The 16,337-nt window shown below is 40.2% G+C and overlaps 2 long non-coding RNA genes across 2 annotated transcripts; one reads left to right on the top strand and one right to left on the bottom strand.

Annotated features, from left to right (window-relative positions):
* Window positions 1–246: 246 nt before the first annotated feature.
* LOC102148405 (uncharacterized) lies at window positions 247–5,246 on the bottom strand. Its single transcript, XR_011439747.1, has 2 exons — window positions 4,887–5,246; window positions 247–669 (listed from the first exon to the last, which is right to left on the bottom strand). It is a non-coding gene; the product is annotated as an uncharacterized lncRNA (long non-coding RNA).
* Window positions 5,247–10,888: 5,642 nt separating this feature from the next.
* Window positions 10,889–16,108, top strand: LOC138924682 (uncharacterized). Its single transcript, XR_011439746.1, has 3 exons — window positions 10,889–11,070; window positions 13,891–14,819; window positions 15,749–16,108. It is a non-coding gene; the product is annotated as an uncharacterized lncRNA (long non-coding RNA).
* Window positions 16,109–16,337: the final 229 nt, after the last annotated feature.

Raw genomic sequence — 16,337 nt, 5'->3', positions numbered from 1 at the left:
TTCCACATCTTTCTCAAACTGTATTCTTGCTTTTCTACTTTATTTTCACCCTGGGATTTTCCTGATAACCTCTTTCTGTCACCACACTGAAAATCTACTGTTATCTGTTATTATTTTCATTTCTTGCCCTTGAGAATAAAAGAAGATAAATAGATTTTAACACCACAGTGCACTTTTTTCTTTTTCTAAATCACTTTAGAACTAGATATTTCACATTAAGTGCCATATAGAACAGAAATCTCAAAATCAATTTTCTTTTTTTTACTGAAATGAAAGATGCCAGAGTGATGACATAGAAGCTTCTTTCCTATTCTCAAGTACTTAGAGACAGGCTCCTTCTGAACAGGAATGAAATTCAGAAATATCCGGGATTAACATGAGGTCTCTGTGGAGTCGCATGTCACAGCTGTGTCCTGAGACCTTTGTAATGGATGATTTCGGTTGCTCAACCAGTGCCCGTCATCAGCACTGCAGAGTGTTGGGGCTGTGCTGGTGGCAGCTGAAGTGCTCTCGTCCTTCATTTTCTCGATGAGGCAGCCTCAGCTGTGAGGGAGTCTTGGGTCACCATCGAATCTTGGGCTGTGAGAACTCTGAGTTTATGCATGAGATCTGAATTTATTCCTCCGGAGCTGGCTGTTCATTCAGCGAGCAAATCTTACTCAAATCAGCCTAAGTAGAAAGAACTTATTTTATTTATTTATATTTTTTTTTGAGGAAGACTGGCCCCGAGCTAACATCCATGCCCATCTCCCTCTACTTTATATGTGGGACGCCTACCACAGCATGGCTTGCCAAGCGGTGCCATGTCCGCAGCCGGGATCTGAACCAGTGAACCTGGGGCCACCGAAGCTGAATGTGCGCACTTAACCTCTGCGCCACCGGGCCGGCCCCAAAAGAACTTATTTTAAGATCCAGAGCTTCTGGAATCCTAGGGAATCTGGGCCTTCTGTGACAGGAACTGGGAACTAGAAAGGTTCAATCTAAGGAGCTCTCTCCAGGTCTTCCTCTTTCCTTCTCTTTCTCTGTGTCCCTTTCTCTCTGTAGCCACGTGGCCCCTCACGTGCACACTCACTCTCCCTCACCCCATCTCATTCTTCTTCTTTTTCTCTATGGGCTTGTGGCTCTAAATGTCCACTAGACCCAACATTTCATCATTATTGTCCTGCCCAGCCTCCTCCTCCAGCTGACCCCGTCTCTCAGGGTTCTAATTTCAAAATCCCTGAGCAAGAAATTTGGTCCTGACACTCCCTTCCAGAGCTATGCCGTAGACTTCGGGAAAGCCTATAGGTGGGATGCTTCCCTGAACTTAATTAGTGACCTTCTGGGATCTAGGACTCCTCACTCACCCATGCCAGGGGCAGTGGGCAAGTTACAATTGTCTGAAAAAAGATGGGGCAACTTTATCTAATTATTAGTGCACTCTCTAGGGACATTTATTTGTTTATTATATCCTGGCAATACTTTTCAAAAAAGCTTAACGTTTGCTGTAGAGGGAGAAGTCACTCCCTCACTTTCAGCCTGAGCCAGTTGGGGATCCTTTAATCCCCTTTGCAGTAGTGTCTGCGGGAGCTGCTATGTAATTGTGAGGACTATGATATTTTGGGGGCTGGGATACTGGAAAGAGCAATGGGTTGATGGTTGACAATCCAAAGATTATACCCAGGTCCTGACCTGATCTTAATTTACTCTACGACCTTGGGAAAATCAAATCATTTTCTGGGCTTCATTTTTTCATTTGTAAAATGAGGCAGCTGGTGTGAATCAGTGGTTCTCAGATTTTTAGAGCATGAAAACTCTTCTTAAGTTCAAAAAGTTATGGATACCACATACTAATCATGTCAATTTTGCTGCCCAGTGAAGGAAAAGAAAGAACTATAAGTGTATATGTGTTCTAAGACTCACAATAACTCCAAAGTCTCTGAGAATCCAAATGCCGCAGGCTGGAACCATTGGTCCAGCTGACTTTGAGGTTCCTTCTGGCTCTGATATTCTGAGATTCAAGTCAGAGGAATTTGGACTCCTTAGAAAACATTCACTTATTCAAGAGGAAAGCTGACAAAAAATATTACCAGATCCAAGAGCAGCAACAGAAGTTTTCAAGAGAGATGAATTAAGGCAGATTTCAGGGTCTAAAAATCCAAGCTGAGAGAGAAGATGGAAGGAAGAATCAATGCTAACAGCAGCAGGAGGCTGTGGGGCGACATGATGGGCAGCAGGGTTCATAATGTGGCTCATACCAGGATGAGGGTCAGATGTCATGATCACTACAGAGGGAAGCAGAGAAGTCAATCTCAACTCCTAGGCAAGGTGGATAAACTCTTCTGGCCTTAAAGAAATATATTATGTAATAAATATATATATGTTATATATAATAATTATATTGTATAATAATATATTAATCAATGTAATATAATTAATAATATGTAATAATATATGTTATATTAAATAATATTCACATATAAAAGCCAGGACGGTGCATGGTATATCATAGGCTATATATATATATAGAGAGAGAGAGCCTACTATATATATTTTCCCCCCTGCCCCTTAATCACAATAACAGTTGAAGCGTTACTTAAGCCTTCTAGTTAAACTTCTCTAAAGATTAGTACCAATTGAGTTGACATTAAAAAGTTACTGACAATGTCTTAGGGCAATTTCTGTGATATATGTACAAGAGATATGCCCACAGAAAAATACATTCCTGGAGCTTGTCCTAACACTATCCCTTTTATGTTTTTCAATATTTTGCATGCTTAATATCAAAAAAGAGATTGATTCTCAGAGACATTCTGCCTTACAGCACTCTTCCTGAAGTTTTAAGGAGATCTGAACTTGACAGTTTATATTTCCTAGAGTCAAAAACAGATATGGGTATTAGGTTGAGAATATAAGGTCAAATTTCTACCCAGAGAGTTATCTAACTTCAATAAGAAGCGAGATAGGCAAATAGAAAATTCTTGAGAACTTTTTAAGGTTATTAATATTTTAATTCCCGTATTCTAGCAAAGATTACCTTAAAAGAATAGAGGCTCCCTCTTCTCCTCCAGTAAACTCAACTGTAGACGGTCTAAGAAACACATAAAGCTTATAAGAAAGTGTTGGTCCCAATCTGAGTCAAACTAAAATGTAGTGTTTTGAGCAGCTCACAGAGTGTAAGAAAACTAGACCCTTCACATTCTCCTGAAAGCTGCAGAAGTGTACTGACAGAGGAATTGTATTTCCTTTTTCAATGAATCAAATTGCATTACTTGATTCTTCAGTGACTAATGTTCATGTATTTGTGTATTGTGAATGATGTGTTCTGTTTTCAGTTTTCAGAATCTACCGATAGACAAAGTATGTTTAAATCTAAACCTTAAAAAATTTAAATTGGTGATATAGCTGATAGAAATTGAAAGTGGGAGCAGGAGGAAGAAGAAGTAAGAGGAAATGTAGGGGTGCTAATTTCTCCCTCTCCCATGGATGGGGGTAAGAAATAGACTATTGTAAATGGGTCCGTAAGTAGAGGTTAAGGACTTCTAATTTTAAGATGGTGGGATATTTCTATATGTTTCTCTTCTAAATAATCACCCCAAAGCAACAGAAAGAATAAGAAACACAGACTCCAACTTTGCTGTCACTTAATAAGAGACATCTGAAACAATAAACCATAGTATAGAAAGATGGATAGCAGAAGGAGGAACGACCAGTGACATAAGAGCACATGCAGAGAGAGGCCCTGCTGGGAAGCAACTGAAAGAAGGATTGTTTGAAAGTCTGTAAAAGAGACAGTCATATCCCACATCTACACACTCATTCCTCAAACCTTCAGTGAGAGAAAACTGAAGCAGGGGCTTTCTGGGCTCAAGATCACCTGGTCAAGAAGAGGAAGGCAGCAAGTGGAAGGAAGACAGAAGTTTGTAAAAATTTTGGCATATGTCCAGCAGTTTTCAAAATTTCAAAACATGAGGATTACTAAAAGTTGGCATATTGAAGATTAACAGCCTCAGCCTTCCTCCCTTTCCCACCTTCTCTACTCCCTGCTATAAAACACTGGGAACAGAAAGGTTAGAGATCTTTTCCTAGAAAAACAAACCATTCCAGAATAAAGACCTCCAGATCCTGACATTTGCAGCAACTGGTGGAAGAGCTGGCGTCTCCCTTTAGTCAAACTCACTGGTTGATGAGCCGTGTCCGAGCATATAGTCAGCCAGGAATCACCCAAAAGTCAAGGAAATCCTCCAACATGAAAGAATAGGACAAAGAAAACCCCCAAAATACCCTAAAAGAAAAAAGGAAGTCAGAAGAACTCAGAAAAAAATTAGGGAAATCACCAAGAAAGTAAAACAAAAAGGCAGAGATGTACAATAAGAAAGGAAAAATACAGGAGGCTCAACATCTAAATAATGGCAATTCCGGAGAGAGAATAGAGAACAGAAAAAGTAGTGGGCAGAAATTTATCAAAGTGACAATCGAAGAAAATTTCCCAAAATAAAGGTTGGACTGATTGCCCAGCTCAATGAATGGAAAACACGTCCCCTGTAAAGCCCCATCACTGTGAAATTTCAAAACCTGAGGGATAAAGAGAAGATCCCAAAAGCTTCCAGATAGAGAAAGAGAAAACCAATTTACGTACAAACAACCGGTTACATGAATGGCAGTGTTTGTAGCCTTATAAATCTTGCCACTCATAGAGATCTTTTTCTTCCATTTGAGCCAATTGCGTAGTCAAACTCTTTCTCCTGAAGGCCTACCATCTGAGATTTACCTCTTAATTCTTCCCTTATCGCCCATCTTGTTCCACTCATTGAAAATATTCAAAAAATTTCTACCAAATACTCAGTCTCTTCCTCCCTTAACCCAGTGCCAGACCTGCCACTGTGACAGACTAAGCATATACTGGCCTGGATCTGCCTCCTTTTGCTGGGAGAGCCATCTCTTCAGTTGTCCTCTGTACTTGGCAGTGGTGAGTGTGGATTTCCAGGCCAGCTGACCTCAGTTACCAGGGTGTCAGCAGAGACTGCCTCCAACCTGCTCTTGTCTCACCAAGATGTTGACAGCCCCTCTCTTCCTCCTGCTTGGAGCCAAGTCAACCTACAAATACTGTCACATCACCATGAGAATTCTGTCTGCCGATTCCCAAACCAGAGACCCATCCGCTCAGCATTGTTACCAGCTAGAGAAGGTAAGGCAGTAAGAATGTGCTTACACTGACGGCAAACACATGGGTGGGTAGGCAGTGTGCCTGAGAAGCACTTAAGGATGCAGGCTTGAATTTACATATTTGTACAAAGTCAAAACCTCTTCCTTACTTTGTTCTGCCTCTGCTCTCCCCAATTTCCTTTATGACGGTCATACAATACTCCCTACCCCCGGGTCCTGTTAGGCTCCCACTTCTACTTCCTTCCACTATCATTTCATTATTCCATGGGTTTACACGTGTTCCTGTGTCCTTATAGCCTGCCATTGCCAGAAACTGTTCAGATGGTCACTTCTTGTACCAATTACCTTTTGCAGCAGAACAAATTACCACATAACTTAGTGGCTTAAAATAACAACCATTTTTCAGCTCTTGACTCTGCAGTTTGGCGGTTTGGACAAGGTTCACCTGGGTAGTTCTGGCCAGGTTGGCTGGTTGGGGGGCCTCAGCTGAGATGGCTTGTCTCTACATGGTTTCTCATCTTCGAGCAGACTCTCCCACGTACTGTGTCCTGGTGACTGCATTGTTCCAAGAGCAACATATTGAAAGCTGCAAGGCCTCTTTTTTTACCTCTAGTTTTTTGAGAAATAATTCATACATATCACTGTATAAGTACAAGGTGTGCAGCATGATGCTTTGATTTATATATATTGTGCAATGATTGGCACAATAGGTTCAGCTAACACCCCTCAGAGCATGTATCCAGTAGAGAAACAAGAAAAAGAAAAAAAAAAATTTCTTCTTGTGATGAGATCTCTTAGGATCTACTCTCTTAACAAGTTTCCCATATATTATACAAGTAGTGTCAACTATAGTCATTGTTGGGCCTTAGTTCGCCCCCAAATATCACACAATGGCATATTGGTTATTTTGAGTTAAAGTTACTTGAGAAAAGAGCTGACTCAAAAAGGACACTCTGACCCTTCTCTCTCTCTTCTCTCTGAAAGCAGGAAATAAATCGCCCACGTGAAAGCTACCCTCCCCACACCAGGAGATAGAGACATCCTTATCACCAGAGCTGGGGAATTCAGGGCTGAGAAGCCTGTATAAACAAATCTTGTACTTTTTTTACTAATTTACTACCCCAAGCCCAAACTCTGCTTCAATTCTTTGCTAATTAGGAACCTGAGCTTAAGTTTCTTTGTCCTGTCAATTTCTCACAAATTTATTGTTTCTTGTTATAACTTACTACATATTATTATACGCTACTGTCTCAAATGTATAAAAGCTGCTTGCTTTGGTCATTTCTTCAGGTTCCAATATCTATTGAGGCCTTTGTATATACGAATAAAATTTGTTTCTTTTTCTCCTATTAATCTGTCTTTTGCCAATTTAATTATTAGACCAGCGAAAAGAACCTGGGGGCGGGAGAGTTGGGAATTTGTCCTGGCCTGACATCACCATGTTGTATGTTACATCCCCAGTACTTATTTAACTTATAATTGGACTGGAAGTTCATACTTTTTGACCACCTTCCTCCAACTCCCCCCACAACCCCGCCTCTGGTAACCACAAAACTGATTTCTTATTCCACGTATAAGTGAGATCATGCGGTATTTGTCTTTCTCTCTCTGACTTATCTTACTTAGCATAAGTCCTTCAAGTTCCATCCACGGTGTTGCAAGTGGTAGGAGTTCCTCATTTTTTATGGCCAAACAATATTCCATTGTGTATATAGACCACATCTTCTTTACCCATTCATCCATCAATGAACACTTAAGTTGTTTCCATGTCTTGGCTATTGTAGATAATGCTGCTATGAGCATGGGGGTGCAGATATGTTTTCAAGTTAGTGTTTTCATGTCCTTTGGCTATTTTCCCAGAAGTGGAATTGCTGGATCATATAGTAGTTCTATTTTTAATTTTTTGAGGAAGTTCTATACTGTTTTCCATCATGGCTGCACCAGTTTACAATCCCACCAACAGTGCACAAGGGTTCCCTTTTCTCTGTAGATGGCTTTTGGTAGTATTGACGTTTTAACCATATTAATTCTTCCAGTCCATGAACATAGGATGCAATTCCATTTATTTGTGTCTTTGATTTCTTTCATCTATGTATTGTGGTTTTCATAGTAGAGAGCTGCAAGTCCTCTTGAAGCCTAGATTTGGAACTCGTACTCTGCTGCTTCCACTGTGTTATATCAATTAAAGTAAGTCTCAAGGCCATCTCAGATTCAAGGGGATGCCATCTCTTGGTATGAGGAACTGCACAGTATTACAGTCAGTTTTATAGTGTGCCATATTTCAGTGGAAGAAAAACTGGGAGTAAGGGAGGAGAAGGACAGGCAACTTTTATTCTTCATTTATGCCTTTTTATTTTGTTTGAATTTTTTAAGTCATGTATATATATGTATTATTTCTATAATAATAACAATAATGATAATTATATTAAAATATTACTTCAAATATTTCTTGTGTTACTTAAGTTACACACCAGGATAATAATCCACTGGTATTTCAAAGGACCCATGATTTTGAGTCAAAACACCCATTCTGGGTATGTCTTCAGATCTCCTCTAACTATAAGGCCAGGTAATGTCAAGTTTCATGAAATCTCCAACATGGAGCTTGCACATAATAAATGCTTAGTAAACATTTGGTGAATCTGAATCTGAATGAGAAGGTGGGAACAAAAAGATGTGTGAATTAAGGGAAAATAGCCTTAAAATCTGTTCTATTAATTCAGTCTTTATAATCAGCTTTTATCATGGCAACCTGGAATTTAATGAGCAAGAAAAGAGATCTGATTTCACTTCCAAACACTTGCGGCATGGGCTGTTGGATAAAATAGCAGTATGTCCATTGCTGTAAGTAGCAGTAGCTGGGAATTATAACCTAGGACAGAATCAAGAGCGTCCTTAAGCTCTAGTCCCGTTAAGTCACCAATCTAATTAAGAAATCATATTTCTTTACAAATGCAAAGGATGCTCCTCAGCTATTTCAAGTGGGATCTTGGAGAAGCACTCACAGCAGCTATTTTTTTAAAAAATCTCCTTTCTTTAGCAGCTGCAACATAAATTAGCAAGAAGCAGAAAGCGACTTCTTAATTTTGTTTCATAGACCCCACATTTGGTTTGGTCTGGTGCTCTTACCAGTCCTTCGTTTCTCCAAATTAAAAATTGATAAATAGAAACAATAAGAATACATTAGAGAAATTCTTACAGATTCTTCCTTGGCTGATTTTCAGTCTGGAATATATTTCCCTAAGTCCTACTTATTAAGCAATTGCAAAAGTAAGCTGGCTATTTATGTAATGACCATTAGAAGCCATCTTCCCCTTCCCAGGAAAGTCAAAGAGCAGCCTGTTATTTGGGTGCCTAATTTAACTGGACAAAGGAAATTGCTTTCATCAATTTTACCTTGCCCTTCCTAATTAGATCGAAAGTCAACTTTCCACGTGATGTTCTCCGACACATGTTCCTCTTCCTAATGCAACCAGATTAGATCAATCTGCATCTGTCTCCATTGTATCCTGGGACTGCATAAACTTTGGATACATATTTATTTTGTGGATTTCATTTCCATGTTAATTAGAATGCAGGTTCCTGGAATTTCCATTCTGAGTATAATAATCTTCTTAGAGTCAGCATGATGGAAACAGCTGCATGCTGTTTACTTCATGAAAGATGGTGTTCTTTGCTCAGATGATCATTGGTTATGCATTTTCTCAAAGATTTTGCCTCTATTCCTTCTTAGAGATTTATCAGAATATATTAATTTATTAAGAACTTTCAAACTCAATTTTATTAGGTCACTGTTTTTTGGAAGGCATAATGAACAAAACTTATTGGGAAATCAAACTTACTAATATGCATCTCATTCCTTTCTCTTCTACTGTATCCTCTGCTCTTTTTCCAAGCAGATTTTTTTTAAAAAGACTAAGTATTTTTCTAATGGAAAAAGTTATATATGTCAAGTGCAGAAAATCTGAAAAGTAGACAATCCCGCTACTATTAACACCTTATGGCTTTCTTTCCATATAAATACATTACATTTTTGTAAAATGTTATTACTCTGAGTAGACAAATATGGTATTGGTCCCCAAACACTTTTTTCACCAGCCATATCCTTCTAACCTAGGCAAGAATTTATTAGATAATAAAATAAAGCAGATTATTCAACCCTGCTTCAAACATGTACTAAAGATTTGCTATGTGCCACCCACTTTCCTCTCTCTGAGATGGGCAGCAAGGGCACAAAAATAAATAGGACACATCCTTGCTTTGAAAAAGTTTATAAGGTACAGAAAAAACATATAAAAATAATTATAACGTAGATTGTGATAATAATATGAACCATTTACTGAGCACTGATTATATACGAGGTACCTTTTATTCCTCATAACAGCTCTGCAATGTGGGGACTATTACTCCACCCATTTGACAGTGAGGAAGCTGAGGCTGAGAGATGTTAAGTATTTTGCCCCAAATCACACAGCTTGTCAGTGGTAGAAGTGGGGTTTGTATCCAGCAATAAGGGTTCAGCCGAGTTCGCAATCACTGTACTTCACCATAGGAGAGCACTTCGATTATAACACGTCTTCCATTATAGGAATATATAAAATTCTCTCAGAGCTTTCTTGCCATGAAATATAGATCCAGTTACTCCATAGGGTCTGTCCAGGGTACCACACTCTAGCCTTCTTAAGAGGAGGCACCAGCAGTGGGACGCTCATTCATTCATTCATGCTTTTTTTTTTTTTTAAAGATTGGCACCTGTGCTAACAACTGTTGCCAATCTATTTTTCTTTTTTCTTTCTGCTTTTTCTCCCCAAATCCCCCCAGTACATAGTTGTATATTTTAGTTGTGGGTCCTTCTAGTTGTGGCTGTGGGATGCCACCTCAGCATGGCCTGATGAGCGGTGCCCTGTCCGCGCCCAGGATCCGAACCAGTGAAACCCTGGGCCGCTGCAGCGGAGCCCGCTAACTTAACCACTTGGCCACGGGGCTGGCCTCCATTCATTCATTCTTGAGCTTGTAGGTCTATGAAAGAGATCCTATTGTTACTGAAATAAAAAAGGATAAGAAAATCAAATAGTCGGGTGTTTTGCCACACCCATGGTCTAGGATAATGTTCTCTGAGATTATAGAGAGTGATTGTAGCCCAGGAGAAAACTCTTTTGGTATCTGAAGATGACAAAATCCAAAAGGTAGTACATGCCTTTGAATCTATATCAGTTAGAGATTAAGTTTGGCTGTATATACATATATTAAGTTTGGCCATATACATACATATATATATATATGTACACACACATACACACATATAACAGAGAGCCCAAATCATAATGGCTTTTAAAATATGGATTTTTTTTTTATGTTGCTACGTAATGAGAAGACTGAGGGAGGCAGTCCAGGGATGGTCAGATGGCTCTGTGATATTTTCAGGGTTCTAGGCTTTATTCTCTTTTCTCCTAGTCACTCTTGGCATGTGCTTGAGGTCACAAGTGAGCTGCTGGAGTTCCAGCCATCCCATTCAGGTGTCAGGCAGGGAGAAGGTGAAGGGTAAAGGAGAATAAAGGGCTTATGACAAACAATTCAGTTCCCTTTAAAAAGTTTTTCCAGAAGTCCTACTTGATGATTTCTGCTTACATCTCATTGGCCAGAACTGTTCACACGACCATTCTTAGTTGCAAGAGAGGCTGAGAAATGTTTTGTTTTGTTCTTTTAAACTGGGTACATTGCCATCTCAAACAAAATCAGGGGTAGTAAATAAAAGGGAAGAATAGATATTGGGTAAGCCAGTCACAGACTTTCCCACATCACCTGAGTTTGTGCGTGTCTCTCCAAGGGCAACCATCACAGGCTACACACAGACATCTGGCTTCCTTCTCTGGAAATTTTCTCTCTACCCTCTCCAGGGACCAGCACATTCTTTCATCAGAACAGGTAAGCATCAGACAAAAGAAGAATCAGGTTTTGTTGGTAATTCTCATTCCCATTGCTGCTTACTATTTTATCAAGAAAACTAGAACAAGTCTAAGGAAAATTGTTTTCATCCATGAACTTTAACTCTTTCAATTCCTTTTTGTCATAAAGATAAAATAAATCATTTTCATATCTGTCTTTATCAGTTTTCTCTTAATCTTTATTTTATACACAAAATTGCAGTGTGATTCACCTTGCTTTTGCAGTCCCAGCCCAGACTGAGGCCCTGACCCCAGTGACACACTGTAAATTCTCCAGAGCAGAGATGCTCAACTGCTGGCTGTGGTCAGATGCTCTAAGGCCTTGAGCACTTCCAGGGCAAACCCACCACGGGCTGGATATCCTTTCCGTGTGGTGAACACACTGTAATTGTTGTTTGGGACAACAGTAGGAAAAACAGTAGAAATGAAGATATTATGACTATATAACAAATAAATCTAGAACATATTTTAGAGGAAAGGTGGGACCAACCAGAACTCTGATGGTCAAAAAACCCTCGTCTGCGAGGGTACACACCCGACAGAATTGAAAGTGAGGACTCAAACAGATACTTGTACACTGATGTTCACAGCAGCGCTATTCTCAAGAGCCAAAAGGCAGAAGGAACCCAAGTGTCCATCAACAGATGAATGAATAAACAAAATGAGATATACACATACAATGGAATATTATTCAACCTTAAAAAGAAATGAAATTCTGACACATGCTACAACATGGATGAACCTGGAGGTCATTATGCTAAGTGAAATAAGCCAGTCACAAAAGGACAAATACCGTATGATTCTGCTTATATGAGGTATCTAGAATAGACAAATTCACAGAGACAGAAAGTAGAAGAGAGGTTATTGGGGGCTGTGGGGAGGGGAGAAAGGGGAGTTACTGTTTAATAAGTACAGCATTTCTGTTTGGGATGATGAAAAATTCCTGGAAATGGCTAGTGGAAAGTGATGGTTGCACAACATTGTGAATTTACCTAATGCCACTGAATTATGCACTTTAAAATGGTTAAAATTGTTTTACGTTATAGGTGGTTCTCCATCTCTCTACCTAGCAACACTTCCCTTCCTGCTTGGTCAAGATCTTCCCTTTTTAGCTCGAGGACTCATGCCTCTACCTCTTCAGCAATAGGAGGCATGACCTTGGCAATCCCTTGGGGACCACATGCCCAGGACCCATCCCAGTCTGAAGAGGCTGCAGTCTCACTGCCCAGGGCTGGCAGCTTGACTTCTCTGCTGTGTTCCCCAAAAGTATTGGGGATAGCACAATTATTTATCAAGCAGCTCTGTCTTCTGGCCTTAAGATACCATATGTAGTCACATAACAATGAAAGCAATAGGAGCAGTCTGTCTTTCTTTCTTCCTTCCTTCCTTTCTTTCTTTCTTTCTCTCTTTCTTTCTTTCTTTCTTTTTTTTTGTTGAGGAAGATTAGCCCTGAGCTAACATCTGCCGCCAATCCTCCTCTTTTAGCTGAGGAAGACTGGCCCTGAGCTAACATCTGTGCCCCTATCTTCCTCTCTTTTATATGTGGGATGCCTGCCATAGCATGGCCTGACAAGTGGTGTGTAGGTCCGCACCAGCGAACCCTGGGCCACTGAAGTGGAAAGTGTAAACTTAACTGCTGGGCCATGGCGCTGGCCCCCTGGATAGTTTTAATCATGCTATATGGTGCCGCACGTATAAAGAGACTGGGTTATGGCAGCCATGAGGTATATAAGCATGAAAGACACATGAGTTTATGATGAAGGCTTTGATTTCAAAAATAAGGCTATTATTTAGTTATTAGAGAGCACAATGCATATGCTATGAAGGGATTAAAATGCCTCGGAGACGTCCATCGATTTAGGGGCTTGTGGGTAATCACTGCATAATTTCTGGGTCTATATTTCAACTGAACATCCAGCAATATTTGGCAGGGCTACCAAGTGCTTGCTGCAAGCCCATCGTCCCCACCCCCTCCCTCAACACGCACACGCAAAATTGATAAGATGGAGGCAAGGTCCTTGTTATTACCAAGGTGTGCCCCTGGTTCTCTTTTACTTGTCCAAGGTCACAGAGCATCTCTCATTCAGCTCTCACAAAATTCAAGTCCTTCTCTCTGGCCATAATCAGATCCCTAACCCACACTGCCAACCAGAGTTTTGTGGGATTTACACACATACATATCTACATTTATTTGTTTATTTGTAATACCCAGGACTGTGATCTAAGCAGCATCGTTTTCCAAGGACAGCTGTCCCTTCCTTGCTCTAAACCCCATCTTCCTGCGGTTTTCTGTCTTTACATCTGAAGGATTCACCCACACGCTTAAATTATCCCTCCTGGTCAGCCTCTGGGCTTGTTCTTTAACCTCAGTTTCTACCCAGAAAGAAAGTTGCAGAAAGTCAATTTCACATCTTCTCCCTGAGAGGTGCGGGCTTCTTGCCACCCCCCAGAACCTTCCGTGTTCTGTTGATAGTAAGGAGCAAAATCAACGCCAATAAGTGCAAAGTTCAGAAAGCAGAAGAGCCGAGGGACAGACCTGTTACTGGGATCTGTTGTTTGGTGTTACTGAAACGGAAAATCACGGGTCATTGGCCAAAAAATTACTTCTCATTCAGCTAGTTTAACATCATGTTGATGAAGTTCAGGCTTATAAGTATGAACAAATTATTTAGAAGCGAGGAGGTGAAAGCTGGGGGCAAGAACTAAAGGCTGGAGGGTGGTTGCTTCTGGGGAGCAGAGGGGGCCTGGGAAGGACTGATCGTCCCCCTCACAGCCTGCACCGTTATCTCTGTTTCAACAGGTGCATGTGCACCATAGTGATGAAGTCAACTGAGTAACCTCAACCTGTGAGACGGACAAACACCTGAGGAAGTTACTATTTTCCTAAATTGATGTTTCTGAGCATTACATGAGTTTATCCATCAAGTATCTATTGAGTCCCTACTACAGAGCAGCCAGTGCTCCTGGTGCTGAATACACTGAACACAACAGAAAGTTCTGCTCTCAAGGAGATTATAAAGGGGAGATGACAGTGAACACATAAATATAATACATGTCATATGCAATAAAGATAAAATAATATAAAATATAAAAGTGTGTGAAAATATAGTAAGTAAATATATATTATTTACTACATATTAAATATATAAATAATATTAAATATTATGTAAAATAATGGAAATATACAATAAACCAGGAAGTGCTATGAAGAAGATCAAGTAGGGTAGGGCACTGGTGTGGTTACTGCATTTACATTTCAAGCAGATCATTTCTTAATATCCTCCTCCTTTCTATGGCAAAATTATTTACATTTTAATGTAAATAAAGAAATAAAATAAATTATAATAAAATAAAATATTATTATTATGTGAAAGTTATATTCCATAATTGTGAAATGAAGCACGTAGCAGACAGACTCTAAGGGAGCCCCCGTGACGCCCACCTTCTGCTTTCATGCCTTGTGGACCCCCTTCCGCTTGAGTGTGGGCAGGGCCTGTGACTTGTTGTACCAACAGAATAGGTCAAATGTGTTGAGTTGGGACTATGCCACATAAGCTTGGAACCCATCTTGCTTGGAGGCTCCCTCGCTTGCTAGCTTTGAGGAAGCAAGGGTCATGTTGGAGAGGCCCACGTGGCAAGGAGTTGAGGGCAGCCTCTGACCAACATCCAGCAGAAGACTAAGTCCTTCAGCCTGACAATCCACGTTGACTGAATCCTGTCGACAACCAGGTGAGCTTGGATCCTCCCCCAGTCTAACCGCAGCTTACAGCTTGACACCTTGATTGCGGCGTGTGAGACCCTGAAGCAGAGGGCCCAGCCCAGCCATGCCCACAGTCCTGACCCACAGACACTATTCCTTTAGGCTGCTAAGTTTGTGGTAACATTGTTTTGGGGGGCTTTTTTTTTTTAATTGAGTTATTGATAGGTTACAATCTTGTGAAATTTCAATTGTACATTAATGTTTGTCAGTCATGTTGTAGGTGCACCACTTCACCCTTTGTGCCCACCCCCCACCCCACCTTTCCCCTGGTATCCACTAAACTGTTCTTAGTCCACATTTTTAAATTCCTCATATGAGTGGAGTCATACACAGATTATCTTTCTCTCGCTGGCTTATTTCACTTAACATAATTCTCTCAAGGTCCATCCATGTTATTGCAAATGGAATGATTTTGTTCTGTTTTGCAGCTGAGTAGTATTCCACTGTATATATGTACCACATCTTCTTTATCCATTCGTCTGTTGATGGGCACTTAGGTTGCTTACACGTCTTGGCTATTGTAAACAGTGCTGCAATAAACATTGGGGTGCACAGGACTTTTGGGATTGCTGACTTCAGGCTCTTTGGATAAATACCCAGTAGTGGGATGGCTGGATCGTATGGTAGTTCTATTTTTAGTTTTTTGAGGAATCTCCAAACTGTTTTCCATAGTGGCTGCGCCAGTTTGCATTCCCACCAGCAGTGTATGAGGGTTTCTTTTTCTCCGCAACCTCTCCAACATTTGTTGCTATTAGTTTTAGATATTTTTGTCATTCTAACAGGTGTAAGGTGATATCTTAGTGTAGTTTTGATTTGCATTTCTTGGGGGGCTTTTTTTTAAGGAAGATCAGCCCTGAGCTAACATCTGCTACCAATCCTGTTCTTTTTGCTGAGGAAGACTGCCCCTGAGCTAACAGCTGTGCCCATCTTCCTCTACTTTAATGTGGGATGCCTGCCACAGCATGGTGTGCCAAGTGGCGCGTAGGTCCGCACCAGGGATCCGAACCAGTGAACCAGCCCGGCCGCAGAAGAGGAACGTGCAAACTCAACCACTGCACCACCCTGCTGGCGCCCATGTGGTAACATTGTTATGCAGCAATAGATAACTAATACAAAACACGTGTTACTAATGGCCAGAAAAGAAAAGCAGACAGTGAAACTTGCTTTGTTTAGCTTCATATTTATAATTATGCCAGTCAAAAAAATTAATACAAAATAGAATAAAGTAAATAAAAATAAGTAACTAAAAGATAAAAAAGGAAGTGTGGGTTAAATTTTTTAAATATATTGTGTTTTTTTGAAAAAGAGAAAATGTTCATCTGTCACAGGAATAAATAATATTATGGTTTCTGTTTTCAAGCCTTAACTTCTGCAAATTTGTCAATGGCTTCATCAAAAATGGATCTTTTTCGCATGTTCATGCTCAATACAAAGTCTAGCTAGATTTGTCAATTTGTCGTTGCACATAGTGGATCTTTACACAGGAC

Source organism: Equus caballus, chromosome 6, assembly GCF_041296265.1.
Source record: "Equus caballus isolate H_3958 breed thoroughbred chromosome 6, TB-T2T, whole genome shotgun sequence".
Classification (NCBI taxonomy): Eukaryota; Metazoa; Chordata; class Mammalia; order Perissodactyla; family Equidae; genus Equus; species Equus caballus.
Note: the sequence above shows the minus strand (reverse complement) of the source record. Positions and strands in the feature narration are given on the sequence as shown.